Below are 18,916 nucleotides of genomic sequence, written 5' to 3' on the forward strand. Positions count from 1 at the left end.
TATGAATGTCTCCTCTCTTATGTATGTTGGTTATGACTATGGTAAGGTATCCATTGTATGTTGTTGGTGACCTAAATGTGATACTTAGCATTTGGTAGGGTTATGGAATCTTACCTTTGCATTGAACTAGTGTGGCTTTGGGTTGCTTATTTGTTGGTTTGACTTATGTTTCTTCATAAATGTGCATAATGACTTTTAAACATGAAAAGGCATGATTTCAACTAAATGTCCCTTTTGAGCATGTTTTAAGGACTTTGGTGAAAGGCTTCCATATATAGTTCAATTAATTGTGCTAACCCATATTTTCTACTTTACTATGTGTGTAGGTTCCGGTTGAGACTACTACTACTTCTTCAAGTGAAGCTTGGGTCGACTATTTCCTATGCTTGGTGAGTCCTCAAGTTTCAGGACAAGACATTATTGCTTTTAGCTTCTACTGTACTTAGTATTTTGAGAGTTTATTGATGTAAGGTCTTTGACCTTATTTGTACTCTTTATGTACTAGATGGTGATTGAGACAATGTCTAGACATTATTTTCATATACCCAAAAGAAGTTGACTTTGATTGTAAATATTTCAAATTTTCTGCAATTATTCTATGTCTTTATGTTATGATGACGCTAAGGGCTTGTACGAGGCCCCTTCAGTTTCAAGTACGTCGTGTCATGTCTAGGTGGTACTCTTGGGTCATGACAAACTTGGTATCAGAGCATAAGGTTTTGGGATGATTTTTAGGATTGATGTCTCATGAACCACGTCTAGTAAAGTCTTGTTCAAGAGTGTGAAGCGCGCCACACTTATGAATGAGGCTTTAAGATGTTTAGAAAATTTCACTTATTCATTACTCTTTTGTCGTGCCTTAGAGTTTTAACTCTATGAAGTCCTTATTCCTAACCCTTTTCTTGTGTATATAGGAAATAAATACAAGAACGGCGAATGCAAGAAGGAAGGAAGAGGAGAATGTGAATGAGGTAGTTCCTCCCCAAGATCCCCAAAATCCTCAACCCCCTAATGATGAGGGGGCTATGACCAATGTGGAGATAAGGGCGGCTCCTCAAACATTGACTCATGCTTTAACGACTCAAGTCACTAGATATGCTAGGGTGCAAGTGAGCCCGAATGCAAGTATAACCGCTTCAAGGATAATGGATTTCACAGAGATGAATCCCCCTACATTCTATTGCTCCAAAGTGGATGAGGACCCACAAGGGTTCAATGATGGAGTGTTTAAAGTGTTTGATGCGATGGGTGTGTTTCCACAATAGAAGGTGGAACTAGCCGCCTATCAATTGAAAGATGTGACTCAAGTGTGGTATGAACAATGTAAGGATGAGAAACCCGTATGGGCGGGGCCGGTAGATTGGGGAGTGTTAAAGTCGTCCTTCCTTGATAGGTTTTTACCCCTAGAGTTGAGGGAGAGAAAAATTCAATAATTCATCAACCTTCGCCAATGAGGTATGAGTGTGAAGAAATACGGCCTTAAGTTCACACAATTGTTTAAATACGCTCCAACCTTGGTGGCGGACTCTAGGGCCAAGATGAAAAAATTCGTTATGGGGATATCCGATCTAGTGGTGAATGAATGTCGTTCGGTGATGCTCATTCCAAGCATGAACATCTCACGTCTTATGGTTCATGCCGAACAAATTGAGGAACAAAAGCTCAAGCAGGTGAATAAAGAAGTCAAGAGGGTAAGGACCAATGACGGAAATTCTTCCAAAGACAAATTTGAGGTTCAAGGCAAACCAAGGTTTAAGAAGAGGTTTTCTAACCAAGGCTCCTCTAGCACTTCTAAGGTCAACCAAGAAAAGTTATCTGTCTCTAAGCTGCAAAGTGGTGGTGGTGGGGCTTCCTATGTTGATTGACCCACTTGTGCAAAATGTGGAAACAAGCATGATGGCAAGTGCCTTGTTGGCACGGATGAGTATTTTAGTTATGAGAAGAGTGGTCACATGAAGAGAGACTGTCCCATGGTAAGGGCTTAAGGAAGAGAGGGCAAGCAAGTACCTCCTAGTGGCTCTTATTCCGATGCTCCCAAGAAGAATCGCTCCTATGCTCTCCAATATCGAAGTGATCAAGAGGGTTCTCCTGACGGTGTTACTGGTATGTTGCAAGTATTTTCCATTGATGTTTATGCATTATTAGACCCCGGTGCCACTTTATCTTTTGTTACCCGTTTAGTGGCTATGAAATTTGATGTATCCCCTGAAAAGTTAGAGGAATCTTTTTTGATTCCTACCCCAGTTGGTGACTCGATTGTAGCAAAAAGATTTTATAGGAGTTTTCCTATTGCTTTGTCTCATAAAGTCACTTTGGTCTATTTGGTAGAATTGGATATGTTTGACTTTGATGTCATCTTAGGGATGGATTGGTTGCATGCTTGTTTTACGTCCATTGATTGTAGAACTCGGGTAGTAAAGTTTCAATTTCCAAATGAGCTCATTCTGCTAGAGGTCATTTTGTTTCATGTCTAAAAGCTAGGATAATGATTTCCAAGGGGTGTGTTTATCACATTGTTAGGGTTATGGATGTTGAGTCCAAGACTCCTTCTTCAGAGTCGGTCCCTATAGTAAGGGAATTTCTGAAAGTCTTCCCCGTTGACTTGCCTGGCATTCCTCCAGAATGGGAAATAGACTTCGACATTGATTTTTTGTCGGATATTCAACCCATATCAATTCCCCCTTATCGGATGGCTCCGACTGAATTGAAAGAATTGAAGGAACAACTTAAGGATTTGCTAGACAAGGGTTTTATTCAACCAAACATATCTCCATGGGGTGCCCCGATATTGTTTGTAAAGAAGAAAGATGGGTCACTTAGGATGTGTATTGATCACCGCCAATTGAAAAAGGTCACTATAAAGAATAAGGACCATCTCCCTAGAATTGATGATTTGTTTGACCAACTCCAAAGGGAGAGTTACTTTTTGAAGATTGACCTAAGGTCGGGCTACCACCAACTTAGGGTGAGAGGGGTTGACATTCCTAAGACGGCCTTCCGAACAAGATATGGTCACTATGAATTCCTAGTCATGTCTTTTGGTTTAACAAATGCCCCAGCGGCACTAATGGATCTAAAGAATAGGGTATTTAGGCAATATCTTGATTCCTTTGTAATCGTCTTTATTGACAATATTTTGATCTGTTCAAGGATTAAGGGTGATCATATGAAGCACTTGAGGATTGTATTGCAAGTCCTTAAAGACCACCAATTGTATGCTAAATTTAGTAAGTGTGAGTTTTGGCTAAGGCCAGTTGCTTTCCTTGGTCATATTATGTCGGGCATGGGTATTTAGGTTGATCCTAAGAAGATAGATGTGGTCAATAGTTGGCCTAGACCTCTATCTTCTACCGATATCAGGAGCTTTTTGGGTTTGGCCGGTTATTATTTGAGATTTGTTGAGGACTTTTCCTCAATTGCTTTTCCATTGAAGACTTTAACTCAAAAGAAAGCCAAGTTTGAGTGGACGGAGACATGTGATAAACGTTTCTAAGAGTTGAAAAATAGACTTACCTCCGCTCCAGTGTTGACCTCACCGGAGGGTACCGAAGGATTTGTGGTATATTGTGATGCTTCTCGAGTAGGTTTGGGGTGTGTCCTTATGCAACATGGTAAAGTGATTGCCTATGCAAATCAAGGTTCATGAGAAGAATTATCTGATTCATGACCTTGAATTAGCAGCGGTTGCTTTTGCTTTGAAAATATGGAGACACTACTTATATGGGGTCCATGTAGATCTGTTCAACGACCACAAAAGTCTCCAATATGTGTTTAGCCAAAAATACTTGGATCTCCGACAAAGAAGGTGGTAAGAGATTTTAAACGATTATGACATGAGTGTCCTTTACCACCCCGGGAAAGCTAATGTAGTTGCGGATGTCCTAAGTATATTGTCCATGGGTAGTGTGGCTTATGTAGAAGATGAGAAGAAGGAATTGGTTCGTGATGTGCATAGGTTGACCCGGTTAGATATCCAACTAGTGGATTCCACCAAGGGTGGGTTTATGGTCCATCATAGTTCCGAATCGTCCTTCATTGTTGATGTGAAGTCTAAGCAATACCTTGATCCTATTTTGATTGAGTTGAAAAAATCGGTTCTCAACAAATCCATTGAGGCTTTCTCCCAAGAGGGAGATGGGGTTCTTAGGTACCAAGGTAGATTATGTGTTCCGATGTTGATGGCTTAAGGGAGAAAATTTTAGAAGAGGCTCATGGTTCGTCGTATTCTATTCATCCGGGAGCTACCAAGATGTACCGTGATTTATGGGAAGTCTATTGGTGGAATGGAATGAAAAAGGACATAGCGGGTTTTGTGGCCAAATGTCCGAATTGTCTGCAAGTCAATGTTTAACATAAAAAACTGGGAGGTTTGTCCCAAGATATCGAAATTCCCACTTGGAATTGGGAGGATGTGAATATGGACTTTGTTGTGGGGTTGCCTCGTACTCGGAGGCAACATGATTCCATTTGGGCCATTGTTGATAGAATTACAAAATCCGCCCACTTTATTCCGGTCAAGACTTACTTTTTGGCGGAAGACTATGCCAAGATGTACATCAATGAGATAGTAAAGTTGCATGGGGTTCCCTTATCTATCATCTCGGATCGGGGTACTCAATTTACTTCTCATTTTTGGAAGGCATTCCAAAAGGGGCTTGGTACCTATGTTAAACTTAGTACCACTTTTGACCCTCAAACGGATGGTCAAGCAGAACGGACCATTCAAACCTTAGAGGACATGTTGAGGGCGCGTGTGATAGATTTCAAGGGTAGTTGGGATGACCATCTCCCTTTGATTGACTTTGCCTACAATAATAATTACCACTCAACCATAACTATGGCTCCGTTTGAAGCATTATATGGTAGGAGGTGTAGATCACTGGTGGGTTAGTTTGAAGTAGGAAAATTTTCTCTAATTGGTCTCGAACTAGTTTATGATGCCATTGAAAAAGTATGACCTATTAGAGAAAGGTTGAAGACGGCCCAAAGTCAGCATAAGTCTTATGCCGATGTTAGAAAGAGGGAGCTATAATTTTAGATTGGTGATTGGGTCTACGTGAAAATCTCACCTATGAAAGGTGTGATGAGGTATGGTAAAAAGGGGAAGCTTAGTCCTCGATATATGAGCCCATATAAAATCTTGAAGCGTATTAGGAAGGGTGCCTAAGAATTAGACTTGCCAAATGAATTGACTCTGGTTCACTCAGTATTTCATGTGTCCATGCTTAAGAAGTGCATTGGTGATCCGGTGTCTATCCTTCCTTTAGAGGTTTTTGGAGTTGATGAGAGCCTTTCTTATGAAGAGGTTCCAGTAGAGATTTTGGACCGGCAAGTTAAGAGGTTGAGAAATAAGGAAGTAACTTCCGTTAAGGTTCTATGGAGGAATCACTTAGTTGAGGGTGGTTCATGGGAGACCGAGGCCGATATGAAGTCTCATTATCCTCATCTTTTTCCTCCTACTCCTATTCAAACTTGAGGTAAGTAGTTTCTCTTGAGTTTTGATATTTAGGGAGTGTTGCATATTGTATGAGTTTTCCATGATTTCCTTATATTGTCCATGTTCTTGATCAGATTCATGTTTGGTATAAATTGAGCTTCCATGAATTATATGTTTCTCATGTTGAATTGCATTTTATTATGAATATTGCATTTTTGACTTCATGAGGTGAAATGATGAACATGCTTAGTTATGTTTTGATGAAATGACATGTTGGCTCCATATTGTTGTGTTGAGCTTGTTTGAGTTGGAGAAGGTAGTTCCTCCCATGATTATGTGAATTGATGAGTTTCATGCATAATGAGTTTGTAGATGTAGTTCCTACTTCTTATGTTGCGTTGAGCTTGTTTATATGGAGTTGATGTTTCCTCCTATGGTTTGTGCATAATATTCATATGTCTTGTAGGATGGGCTACTAGTCTTAAGTCGTTGTTTCCCTAAAAGTGTTTAAAGTGTCACTCGAGGACGAATGTTCCTAAGCGGGAGATATTGTAATGACCCGGAAAATTAGTAGGTTGAACTATAGCCTAAACGTAAGGTGAAAATCGTAAAAATGACTCCCCGAAGATTTAGTAAATCATTTAAGGTTAAAATGAGGTAATTTGAGTCAAGACCAAGGGGAAAGTGCCAAGTCAAAGGGGTCAAGCCAAGGCCAAAGGCAAAGGCTACCCCTAGCTAGGAGCTACTACCCTAACCTTAACGAGGGGGACCACGAGTCGTGGTCCACTCCACGGCACGTGAAGGTGGTCGTGAGGATCCCTTGGACATGGGAATTTGGCCACCCTTTGGCCAAGCAACTGCCTCAAACTTCACGGAAGGGACCACGACTCGTGGAACCTTTCGTGAAGAAGACTTGGGCATAGGGGCATGGAGTAGCCTAGCTACTGCCTCACCCTCCACGATCATGACCATGGGGCGTGGTCTACTTCACGAATCGCCAAGGTGCTCATGAGGGTGCCTTAGGCGATTGAGCCTTGAGCTCCAAAAAGGGAGCTACTGCCTCAACTCCACAGGCAGGACCACGGGTCGTGGTCCTCACCACAGCTCGTGGAGTGGGTCGTGAGACCTAGGTGGGTCAAATTAATGAAGGTTTTTTAGGTTATTTCCTATTTTAGTCCAATTAAAGTGGGGGTGTTTTGGGTATTTTTAGGGATTGTTTATATATTGTTTTAAAATCAAATTACACAAGACTTGGTCATTATCCACAACATCCAAATTAAAATCAAAACTCCCTCCTATCTAAAAATTTATCTCTCTAGACTCAAGAAGAAGAAGAAGCCATTGGAGCTAGGGTGCTAGATTTTCAAGGTTCATCCCCAAAGTTCTTGGAGTTTCTTAGATAAGGTATGGATGCTTTTCATCCTTGGGTAGCTATCACCCAAGGAGCCCCTTCAAAATTATGTTTTCAAGACTTCAATTCCCCAATATCTAGGGTTTTCAATTCATGTCATGGGTCTTCTTCTAAAACGATTCCACTTGTTTAATTGTGGATTGTTATGGTTAATTACGATGATTTATAGTTGGAATAATGTAGTATTGTTGGATTTTGATTAAAATCTCTCGTGGACCCATGATTTCCCCTTCTTCCTAAGTATGAACTATGTATGGCTTGATTGATGTTTAGATGGCTTGATTGATGTTGAGAACTTGACAATTGAATATGTTTATGTTAATTAAGCTATTGAATCATGAATTCCTCCCATATTATGTAGTAATTGTATATGGTTGGGTCGATTGTGGTTTCAAGACACTTGAAGGGCAAAGGTATGAGGGTTATATTTCCTTATAAGAATTGTGTATGAAATTGGGATTTACTTAGATTGTAGTGATTCTATATCTATTCTGTAGTTGTGGTGTTGATGCAATATCCTTCTTCCCTACACCCTTACAGTTTATTATACATGAAGTATGTATGTATCTTATGAAAAGCTTGTTGTCTTGATTGAAAGGTCATGCTCATGAATACACTATTGATAAGATGTGAAAGGTTTACTCACATGTTGATGGTTCAAAGGGTGAAAGGATATTCTCACCAAATGAATATTTGAGCTCTTATGATATTATGTTTTCTTGAATGCCTAGTGCATTCTCTTGTGAATAAGAATCTAAGTAAAGACTTAACATAAATCTTAAAGGGAATTATGCTTAGCACCGAGCGGATATGAGTATGAGATGGGTTCCTTCACGCTAGTAGTTGGGTTCCCAATATGGTTATCTCATGAGATGGAAACCTCCACGTTAATAGTCAAGGTTTCTAGAAGCAATCTCCTCATCCCATAACTAATTGCCCACATAGGTATTAGCTAATGGATCCACCTAGAAGCTATTATGAAAGTTCTACCTTAGGCAAGTAGGACACCTCTTTTCGGTGTGGGGGTAGAACACCGGATTCCATGTAGCTCACATGGTTTATGTCGGTTAATCCTATTCTTCCCTTTATGATTTGAATATGAACTATGGTAAGAACATGGACTTTAATTGTGACTTCTTGAGAGGTACTACTTAGTATGAGTGGGGGTATGGGACTTCACTCATGCATTACACAGGTAGACTTTAAGAGGGATTATGGTGAGGTTCTCTCATGTTATGATGGCTTATGGATTATGTATGAAAGGTATGTATGAATGTTAAGGTTGACTTCATTTGTGATAATTATGTACGTGAATGTCTCCTCTCTTTTGTATGTTGGTTATGATTTTGGTAAGGTATGAAATGTATGTAGTTGGTGACCTAAATGTGTTACTTAGCATTTGGTAGGGTTATGGGATCTTACCTTTGCATTGCACTAGTGTGGCTTTGTGTTGCTTGTTTGTCAGTTTTGACTTATGTTTCTTCATAAATGTGCATAATGGATTTTAAACAGGAAAATGCATGATTTCAACTAAATGTCCCTTTTTAGCTTGTTTTAAGGATTTTTGTGCATGGCTTCCATACTTAGTGCAATTAATTGTTCTAACCCATATTTTATACTTTACTATGAGTGTAGGTTTCGGTCGTTGAGACTACTACTACTTCTTCAAGTGAAGTTTGGGTCGACTATACCCTAGGCTTGGTGAGTCCTCAAGTTTAAGGACAAGACATTATTGCTTTTAGCTTCTATTGTGCTTAGTATTTTGAGACTTTATTGATGTAAGGCCTTTGACCCTATTTGTACTCTTTATGTACGAGATGGTGATTGAGACTAGGTCTAGACACTATTTTCATATATGCAAAAGAAGTTGACTTTGATTGTAAATGTTTTAAATTTTCCTCAAGTATTCTATGTCTTTATTTTATAATGATGCTAAGGGCTTGTACGAGACCCCTTTGGGGTCAATTACGCCATGTCACATCTAGGGCGTATTCTTTGGTCGTGACAACAAGACTTCGAAAAGTCTCATAAAGCCTCATAACATTCTTGAACATAAGACTACTGGAAAATAAAGCGGAATTTAAAACTTTTCTTTCACAATCGAAGTCATCTTTCATAAAAAGCAAGAAGAAGACTTTCTATACTTTGTCTCAAACCATCTACAATACTTTGAATAAACTTTGGGACTAAGCCCATACAAAAGCTCTAAACATAAATAAAAGACATAAGGGAACTAGTAGGTTTGTCCTCGAACTATGAGTACTCACCATATCTTCAACTCCAGGCTCCTTAGAAACCTATCTTCCAAGTATAGGACATCACATCTCCAAACCCTACACTTTGGTAAAAATAGAGAAATATGGGTTAGCACATGAAGTACTAAGTGTGATAGCCATGCTTAAAAATGACATTTTCTTTGGAAATCATGATTGATGCCACTTTGAGAAAACTTCATGAACTTAAGTATAATAGGCATAATATACACACATAACCAACATACAAGTCATTTCATCACATTAGAACATCATCACATATAAGCTATTTCATCACATTGGAACATAATCACAGATAAGTCATTTCATCACATTAAGCTTTCACCATAAATAATCCCAAGCTATACCTTGTGCAATGTATGAATAGCGTCCCATACCACCATCCACACTAGGCACCACATTAAGGCCACCAAAAGTGAACTTACCATTCACCCTTTCCATCTTTACACAATACTCATACATAAAAGATATAAACATTTCATAAGTCATACCAACACATTAGGACCATCATCTAGGGAAACCCTAAGTCATACTAGTGCAATGTATGAGTAGCATCCCCTACTACTACTCACACTTAGTACTCTTTTGAAGCCACCATAGACAAGACACCTTCTTATTCAATAAGTCATGACAAGGAAGTAACTCATAATACAATCCAAGTATAGCGTGCATCATTACATTTACGCATATAAGTCAACATTCTTTGTTAGCTTCATTTAGAGCACCTTCATTCATTAGACATTAAATCAACATTCTCATAAACATCATCATAAGAGCACATTCATTTCATTTAACATTACAACATAAAGGAAAACACCATAACCACACTCAAAGCCTACTTGTGAAATGCATGCATGGCATCCCATACTACCACCCACACTAAGTAGTGCATTCTTGAGAAGCCATAGTTCATTAACATTCTTTGTGTGGGTAAGCCTTAACCAACATAGACCATGTGAGGAATTCATGGAATCCCGGTGTCACCCTCACTGGATAAAGGATTCCTACTTGCCTAAGGTTGGACCATTACTTTTAGCATAGGTGGATCCACTACTTAGACCTATGTGGGCACATAGTTTATGGGATAGGGAGATTGCTACTAGACACCCCGCCTCAACTCACGTGAGGGTATCCATCTCAAAAGATTGCTACTAGAAACCCTGCCTCAACTCACGTGAGAGTTTCCATCTCAAATCACTGTCCACTCGGTGCTTAGCATTATTCACCACAGAGTACTTAACATTCATTACTTTAGTTCATTATGGGAGAAGAGATTGTTACTAGACACCCCGCCTCAACTCACGGTTAGGTATCCATCTCAAACCCAACATTCATTTATTGGATAGCTCATAGATTCAAAGATAAGAATAGCCTCGCAACTAATAATCCCCATATTGTGAGAAAGTCCTTTCACAACATGTCATTATCATTCATTAGAGTACAATTGAGAATAGCCTTTCAATAGACACTTCATCATTACCATCATCATAGAAGCTTCATTCATTAGTCATTCATGAGTGTGTGTATGTGAGAATAACCTTTCACATATAGCCTCATCATTCATAGGTGTTAATTGAGAAATAACATTCAATCATAACACAATTACATTCTAAACATGATCATAACACTTTCATTTAGATCACACACATATACTTCACATAGTAATCATACATATATCCTTCATGAACTTGCCTTCCAAGACTATGAATCAACATCAACCCATAAATCCAAGATACTACAATAGATAAGTAAATTGGTATGATTCAATACCTAATTCAATATAAACATAAATAATTCAACATACTTCCATGATCAATCAATTCCCAATCACAATTCACAACTTAAGAATTTGGGGGAAAACATGGGTTCATAGGAGAAATCATCTTAATTCATCATTAATTCCACATTCTATTCATAATTCATCATATAAAACCTTTTGAAAACATTTTCAAATTGAACCCATGCATAGATTGAAAACTAGGGTTTTTGGGGAACTTTGGAGACTTGAAATCATCTTTGAAATTGGCTCCTTGAAAGAAACTAAGTGAAGAATGAAGACTACCATATATTTAAGGGAGAAACTCCACGAAAATTTCTTGTAAAAGATAAAGTCTTGAGCTTGAGAGCTTGAATCCTTCATCTCCAATGGAGGTTTCTAGAGAGAGAACTTTAGGAGAGGAGAGGTGGGTTCTAATTTATGATTTGACATAATGAAGTCTTAAAAGGAGTTTAATACTTTAAAAACCATTAAAATACTTTAATAAACCAATAATAACCGTCCCTTAACTAAACTAACTTAATATGGAAGTTACCAAACTAACCCCACAATGGCCGAACCTTAACAACTTTTACAGGTACCATCGATGCCCCATGACCTACAAACCATAGGTGGGGTTATGCCTGATCCTACTGATCCGTGGTTTGGGGCTATGGCTTGTCAATTGGGGCTTTGACCTACGGAGGCCATCCACAGGGCGTGGATGGACCTACGGGGTGGAGATCCCCATCTGTAGGTCATCCCAAAAATACAGCTTTTGGTTTCTTGAGGTCTTGGGGGTTAGGCTTTAGGATCCTCCACAAGGACCCCTAGGATGGTCCTTGGAGAGTCATACCTTGACGTTTAACCCTTAAACCCCTCAACCTATGCTCGGGACAACATTTTACAACCTTAGACCTCACATCAAGTCAAAGAAAAACTCGTTAGGCTCTAGTTTCCCCTATTCATTTACTGGTCGTTACACTAGGTAGTGTAGACAACAATGCAGCAGTCGGTGCATCAACATCAGGCTCGAGTCTATCTATCTCTGCTCGAAATCCCTCAAGGTCTACACTTAAGGTACTCTTGGGCTTAGCGAGCATCTTCAACTTAAATGCATCTCTTTGTCGCTGGGTAGCCTCACTATGCTCTACTATTGCAGCTCGCAACCAAGTCTTTGATTCCTCAACCATAGGCTGAACTCATAGTCGATGTTGCTTCAACAACTAAGCCATCTGTGTCTCTAACCACTTAACTAGGGTGACTGCATAGTGTGCTGGCCCTATTGATTAGCAGCACATGGCGTGCTACCAACCAGTTGAGATATGGAGGTATGTGTAACCTCAATGGGCTCATAAGTGGCAGTATTTTTGCATAAACCTTACCCTCTTTGGGCTGCGCGTTAGTCATCATCTGTGGCATGCTAAACCACGAGCGTTATCATGGCACAACCAGGTTTGCGTCATCCCGGATAAGCCCGACATCCTGTTGTTTAGTTAATGATATCAGCGGGCCAATTCGACCAAGTAGAAGCATATGGACTCTCGACATAAATAGAAAATTAGCACAAGAAAGGTGAAAGTCGTGGAAATCCGGAATGCTCACTCATGTATCTCCATAATCAGCACTCGAGAAAAATCAATCTCATATCCGTCCATGATATATGCAACCATCACCGTCCGATCACGAAGTAAATAAGTATCCACAATAGTGGGGATTAATCAACAATGGTTGATAAACCACCAAATTTAGTAGAAAGGTTTAGTGAGGCCTTCTTTATTGGGTCGGATCCACGTACCCATTATGCTTTTACCCAATGCTCTACAATATATCCTGCGACCAATCTCAATAAATCCTCTTTTTGAGAGGAATATTTCATTGCTTTTTGATCTCAAATTATCTGCAAGCTCAATGATCAAACTTGGATGTCAATACAATATGTTCATAAGTCGGGCCATGTAGGAATTGACGAATGGTCTGCTATGATATGTCAACTAGGACATCCCTGATCACTATACTAAAAAAAAAGGTTGTGTTAGCTCCTTTCCCCTTTTTGGAATCATATTAACTCCGGCTACATACGAGACATCAAACTCTCGTACCATATTTTCACTATATTGGCTTGGGGAATCTGCCATCCACTTACATTGGTGTCTTTTGAATAGGGCATGTATCTTCGGTACAATATGTATGCTAACGGTCAAAACCTAGACTCTTTAGTAATCGATTGTCTGGGGTTTCTTCTCAGACTTCAATCTACTACCTTCCAAAAGATCTTGAACATGCTGGGATATTAAAATGGTTAGTTTGTCCCACAACCTAAACAAAATATTCATGCTTGTTTGATTCATCGGATTAAGAACCCTTTGAACTTGATTGAGATCCGAACTGAGATACCAATGTGAAATCTGCCTGTGAACTATTTCCCTCGCTCAGTGAGCCAATTACCTTTTTAGACTGGAGATTAGATACTCGTGATGGGCCAGTTATGCCAACTTGGTCTAGGATTATCTTTAGTTGCCGAGCTTGGTTTCTGGTGCTCTAGGGTGAGTCATTTCTCATGTTGGGGTTATACTGTGACCCACTCTTTTCACCATCGGTAGGTTCGTCCCTAAGGTTGTATTTGGATGCATTCCCATCACAAGACGAGGATGCATTGGCTTTACACCCTCTCATTAACATTGTACTTGCAGAAAGCTTGTTAGTAACTTAGAAAGGCAAAAAAAAAAGTAAGAAATTGAAAAAATATTTACGAAACAAAATTTTTTTGCCCAAGAAATCTACTGTTAGGGTCCTATGGTCGGTTTCACATGGTCCGTAGAAGGTTCTATTGGCCATAGGACCTAATCATAGGATGGCAAGCCAATAATTTCGGAAGTTGGAACTCCGATATTCGAGTACAGTCCGTCAAACTCTCTACATATCGTAAGTCAAACCGTTCCTCCTAATTTTAGCTACTGGAACTTGCATATATAGACTAAGAGATTTATATACGAGAGATGGAAATTCTTACGAATCGTAGACGAGCTTGTAGTCCCCATCTTTGATATTGAAAATTTCTAGCCTTCTTGTACGAGTCCTATCTATGATCCGTAGATATTTCTATGGTTAGTAGATAGCATCTCTACAAAGGTTAGTATGAAATAGTCTACACTGGTCCTCGAGGCATGTCTATGAAGGGAAACTACACATCGTAGATAGGTATATGATCCATAGAAGACCTTTGTAGGTCACAAGTCACGCATTAGTGTGAGTATTTCACACATCATTTTGTAATTTCAGTGATCATCAGCCCAAGCTAATTCTTTATATATGTATGTATTATTTTGACTACCAACACCCACAATACCATCATCCCTCAGGTTTGAACACACTTTATAGTTTATTATTCAAAATAATTCAAACCCTACGTCTATTTACCACTTGAATTCAACACATTAAATCAATAGGATGAAATTCATTCCTTTAAGAATGAATTCAAATTTGTGTGAGTGTTGTGAAGACTCGAACTTACTTGACCCTGACCCGTGACTACCTTGTGGGAAATTTCGAACGAGCTGGATTTTATGGAGTAGAAAAGAAAAGATTTTCAAAATGGAGAAGAAAGAAAAAATGAGAATTGGGTGATGGAAATGTTTAGGATATATGAGAAAATGGAGGTTATATGATTAGTGGAAACTGGAGGGGTTGGGACGGTTGATTTGAAAAGGTGGGAAGCTTTGGAGTTTTGTAATGGTTGAAGGGGGGGATGAATAAGGGAGAAATTGAATTGGGGTCATTTTATTTAAGAGGGTCACGGTTGGGTTGGCCAAATTTAACTTAACCAGGTCTTATGTAAGCCCTTGTATGGGCAGTAAGATTTTCTATGAGCCGTAGAAATTTCCGTTGATCGATTATACACTTAGAAAAGGTTAGAAACATACTTGGAGTTTACGAGTATAGACTACAAACTGTATAAATTTCTATGATTCGTAATTTGCACTCGTAGACCTAAACATGGAGCTGTATATTAACATAGGTTTCTATGGTCACCATCTGCGACTTGTCAAATGAACTACGACTCATAGATGGGACTCGTAGAACAAGTCCTCAATCATGTTACCTCATCTTAGGTTCTAGGAATAGGGCCTATGGTTCGTCAAACTTCATACGGCCCGTAGGACCCATCCGTAGGACCGCCATGCACATAAATTATTTCTTGATTTTTCTTTCATTTCTACACATGTAGCAAACTTTAGGCCTTTCTTTTATTTTTTTCCTAACACTATTTTGACACGGACCCTAAGTTAACCTATACTAACCTAAAATCAAAGCTTAAAAGAGAAAACAAAGAAAAATAACTTTAACTAAACATCTTGGGTTGCCTCCAAGCAGTGCTTGATTTAACATCTAGGTACGACAGAGATTCCTTGATTACTCAGACTTCCTTAATATCCCATTTTCAATCTCTTTTACTTATTCCGGTTGTCTCATGTAGTATTTTCTCCTTTGACCATCCACCTTGAACCATGTTCCCTCATTATTTTCTAACTCAACCGTCCCATGTGAAAACACTTGCACAACTAGAAACAATCGAGTCCACTTTGACTTGAGTTTTCCAGGAAACAAGCGCAACCTTGCATTCAAGAGAAGGACCAAATCACTACGAGAAAATTCACGTTTTTCAATATTTGATCATGTTTTCTTTTTATACGAATGAACTTCTATACACATTCAGTGGAAACTCATCAAGTCCATTTAGTTCATTTAACCTCTGATTTGATATAGCATCTAAATCTTGATTTAATTTCTTGAGTGGCCACATAGGTTTGTGCTCTAGCTTTACAGGCAATCAACAAGACTTCCCAAACACAAGTTTGTAAGGAGATATAGCTATGGGATTCTTGAATGCAATACGATATGCTCATAGAGCATCATCAAGATTTCCCGACCAAATAGTTTTGTTTGCATTCACAGTGTTTACAAGGATTTGCTTGATCTTTCTATTTGACACTTCAACTTGCCCACTAGACTGCAGATGGTAAGGAGTTTCCATGATATGTTGAATACCATACTTCTGAAGCAACGCCTTAAAAAACTTATTACAAAAGTGAGAACCACCATCACTGATAATCACCCTTGGTGTGCCAAATCTAGAAAATATATTCTGTTTTAGGAATGCAGTGACACTCTTTCCTTCATTGTTTGAAAGCAAACCAACTTCCACCTATTTAGACACATAGTCAACCACTACAAGTATGTACTTCATCCCATTTGAACTTACAAATGGACCCATTAAATAAAGTCCCCCACATAGAACAATTCAATAACCAAAATTGGAGTAAGTGGAGTTCTTGCTTCCTTGAAATACCTCATTCTCTTTAACAGTGATACAAGACTTGGTGAAATCATAAGTATATTGGTGAATGGTATGTCAATAATACCCATACTGCAATATCTTATGAGAAATCTATATACCACTATGATGACCACCAACAAGAGACAAATGACAAGCTTTCAATATACTCATCATCTAAACCTCAGGAACACAACAACAAATAATCCCATCGGCATAGACACGAAACAGGTATGGCTCTTTCTTGAATAAATTCTCACGTCAGATATGAATTTTCTCCTTGGTGAAATAAAATTTTTGAAGGTACCACATGTAACACCTCAAAGATTTGGAAGCTTAAAGGAAAAGGAAATTATGTGTTTGTGTTATTGATTATGTCTTAGGAGAAAAATCTACAATCTGTAGATAGTTCTACGAGACATAGATGACACATATAGGATTGAGGTTTATATTTAGGAGATTCAAGTTTCTGACATTTGACCTAAGGATGAATAAGATCAGTTGTAGGAAAGTTGACGAGTCATAGATGAGTCTCATAGAAGGTTCTAGACTTGGTTTAATTTTTGCTTAAAGTTGAGATCTATAGACGGGGTCTATAGAGTGTAGGGATTTAGATGGCCCGTAGAAGGGTGTCATAGGAAGTTGGAAAATTTTAGGCCACAGTAACTTGACCTATGATTGACAAGTACGGTCCGTATGTCCTAATCGTAGGGTCGTCCGACACTTATTTCTTAAAGGTATTAGAGTCTTTTTCTATGCACTTAATACGTAGTATATGTATTTTTAACCTTATTATATAAGTCCTATAACTACTCTTAAAACCCTAAAATTACCTAACTCTCTCATTCACTCAAATCCCTAATTCCCACCAACATTCATCCTCTCCAAATTCTCTCAAGGTCAAGGAAGAACACCTAGGGTTTCAAGCATCAAGTATCCCATTCCTCTATTTCTTTTGGGCTTTTATCCTTAAGTTATGTAGAGTTTCATCAATGGGTTCCATTGACAAATTGATCCCCAAGCTTTCTCAATTCTCCAAGTCAAATTTCATTAATATTATTAGGTTTTCATTCCATTCCTCATGGGTTCTAATTGTGTTTTTCAATTGTTCAGATTTGATGTTATTATGAATTTCTTTGACTCAATTAAATGCTTTACAGTTGATTTTACATGAACCCATGTACTGATCATGATTTTGAAAATGAACCCTCAGTGAGATGAAATTATGAAAAATGTTAATCTATGAATGATGTTTTCACGAAGACTACATAAAATTTATCAAAAGAAAGGTTTTATGATCTAGGTTGATTTACGATAAGCATCAGTAAAATTGTGAAAGGACTTTCTTACTTATTGAGAAATCATGGTTTGGGGAAATATTTTCTACAATATAATTGATTCAACATTTAATGAGCTACTGCTTGATGTTTTTAGCTTGGATAAGTGAATTAATTGTGCTTCTCCATAGATGATGATATATTTATGAATATGACTATTCCTTTGGGGTTTAACTTAGCACCAAGATAACTTTGAGGTTGAGGCACAAATAAGGTAGTCTCTATTAGCAACTTCTTGTTCCAAACTATGTGCCCCTATAGGATTGTCTTAAATGACCTATCTAGTGGATACACATATAACATATGATATGATACAAACTCCTACCTTGGAAAGTAGACTCTCCCTTCTTGGTGTGGGAGTTACATCAGATTTCATGTTATAGATCACTTGGTTTTTTGTCGGTTAAAGATAATATACCACAAAATTAACTAATTTGTTCTTAAAGATTTTTATAAATCTTTCCTTATGTTTTAAGATGCATTGACCGTGTTCATGATTTATGAGTCCTTATTTAAAGGTTTTTACTATGTTTAGCTTGGCTATGCATATTATGTTTTTTATTTTGTCCCCTTATGATCATGTGTCATATTTTATTGCATATCCCTCATACTTTGTACAATACATATACTAAAGCATACTTGAACCTACATTGTTTAACTAATGTATGGTCTGGTGATCTACCTTCTCCAATTCACGACAAGTGGATTGCTTAGTAGATTGAAGGATTGGTGAGTCCTCATGTTCCGAGGACCTTGTCACCTATGTTTACATTCTTTCATGTTTTTAGTTTTAAGATGTTTTACATGGTGTATGGGTTACGTCCCAACCACTACTTTTGAATTTAGAATTTCTTGTTGAGACCATGTTAGACTTCTACTAGTTATGTCAAACACTCTCATATATGAAGTACTCTACTTTTGTCTATTATATTATTTATATGTATGTCAAGTGGCTTGTGTAGGACCTATTAAGGTCCTTTACTCCATTCACACCTAGGGTATACTTTTGCTTCTGACAGACTTGGTATTAAGATCACAAGGTTTTAGGAAAATATCCTAAGATATATGACAAGCCACGTTGAGTAGAGTCTTACTCAAAACTGTGAAGCCTGTCTTATTTATGAATAAAATGCTACAAAACATTAAGGAACATTCTCTTCTTTCGTTACTCTAAAGTGATGACATAGAGTCTATCTCTATCAACATCCTTCCTAAATTGTGTGTTAGATGCTTTTTAGGATATAACCTATAGAAAAAATTACATGACGAAGAACGCGTGCAATTAAAATGTGGATCCCGAGTTCCTCAAGTTTCGGTTGATCCTTAGGCTGAGCAAGTGACTACTGTCGGATTCTAAGCCATTTACC

General features: G+C 38.3%; 1 pseudogene; it reads left to right on the forward strand.

Annotated features, from left to right (window-relative positions):
* The first annotated feature begins 4,162 nt into the window (after positions 1-4,162).
* LOC125873774 (uncharacterized) lies at positions 4,163-6,172 on the forward strand (annotated as a pseudogene).
* Positions 6,173-18,916: the final 12,744 nt, after the last annotated feature.

Source organism: Solanum stenotomum, chromosome 8 (assembly GCF_019186545.1).
Source record: "Solanum stenotomum isolate F172 chromosome 8, ASM1918654v1, whole genome shotgun sequence".
In the NCBI taxonomy this organism is placed as follows: domain Eukaryota; kingdom Viridiplantae; phylum Streptophyta; class Magnoliopsida; order Solanales; family Solanaceae; genus Solanum; species Solanum stenotomum.